The sequence below is a fragment of the Carlito syrichta genome, unplaced genomic scaffold (assembly GCF_000164805.1).
Source record: "Carlito syrichta isolate Samal-C Ts95f unplaced genomic scaffold, Tarsius_syrichta-2.0.1 Scaffold308846, whole genome shotgun sequence".
NCBI lineage: Eukaryota > Metazoa > Chordata > Mammalia > Primates > Tarsiidae > Carlito > Carlito syrichta.
In genome coordinates, this window is record NW_007252942.1 from 775,841 (window position 1) to 776,764 (window position 924).

The 924-nt window shown below is 65.6% G+C and overlaps 1 protein-coding gene across 1 annotated transcript in view; it reads right to left on the bottom strand.

Moving 5' to 3' along the window:
• KCTD1 (potassium channel tetramerization domain containing 1) overlaps positions 1-924 on the bottom strand; it is a 114,651-nt gene that overhangs the window by 112,627 nt on the left and 1,100 nt on the right. The gene's annotated exons all lie outside the window — the stretch shown is intronic.

Here is a 924-nt window from a genome sequence, read left to right on the forward strand (position 1 = left end):
GGTGCCGATGCCCGCGATGCTGTTGAGCGTGGCGATGGAGACGGCGCCGATGCAGTGGTTGGTGTAGGTCTTGGAGAGCTTGGCCGCCTTGGAGAGCATCTGCATCCTGGTGCCTAGCAAGTTCTTGCCGATGGCTTTGTTCTCGTACCAGGTCACATCACCCTCGCTGCAGTGGTCCCGGGGCCGCTGGAAGAACGCCTTGCAGAGGGGGTTGCGCTTGGACAGGTACTTGACGAAGCTGGCGTAGGGGCAGAACTCGGTGCCCGTCTCGTACATGCGCGGCAAGTTCTCCTCGTCGCTGCTCTCGGCGCGCTTCTTGCTCCACGACGACGAGCGCGACTTGTGGTAGGGCCCGAGGGACTTGAAGTAGACGAACTTGCGGCCGTCCTCGTCCATGGCCAGCCCGAAGGAGTCCTCCTCCAGCTCGCGCTGGTTCTCGCGGCCGCGCGTGCAGAAGTACATGCACGTCTCGAACCAGACCTTGTTGAGCAGCCCGAAGGGCGTGTTGGTGCTGAAGACGCTGGAGGTGTACAGCTTGCGCAGGTCGGCGCGCGTGATGGCTTGCTTCTGCACCACCGGCCCGGCGCCCTGCTCCTCGAGCTTGCGGATGACCGCGGCCAGCGTCAGGTTGGCGCTGCGCAGCTCGGGGTCCTTGGTGAGGTCGAGCGTGCGGCAGTACGGGGGCTCGTTGAGGTAGCGGTTGAGCGAGCTGCGGATGCTGATAAGCGACGACTTGCTGTAGAGCTGGCCGCTCTTGGAGCGGGCCTCGGCGTAGAAGGAGCGCAGCACGCGGCACAGCGCCCCCTTGTCCATGGTCTCGAAGTCCGGGCTCTGCGCCTTCTCGCTCAGGTACTCCCGGAAGATGCGCACGGCGTAGCGGGTGGCCAGCCGGGTGTTCTCGCTCAGCCGGGCCCGCTCGGGGCG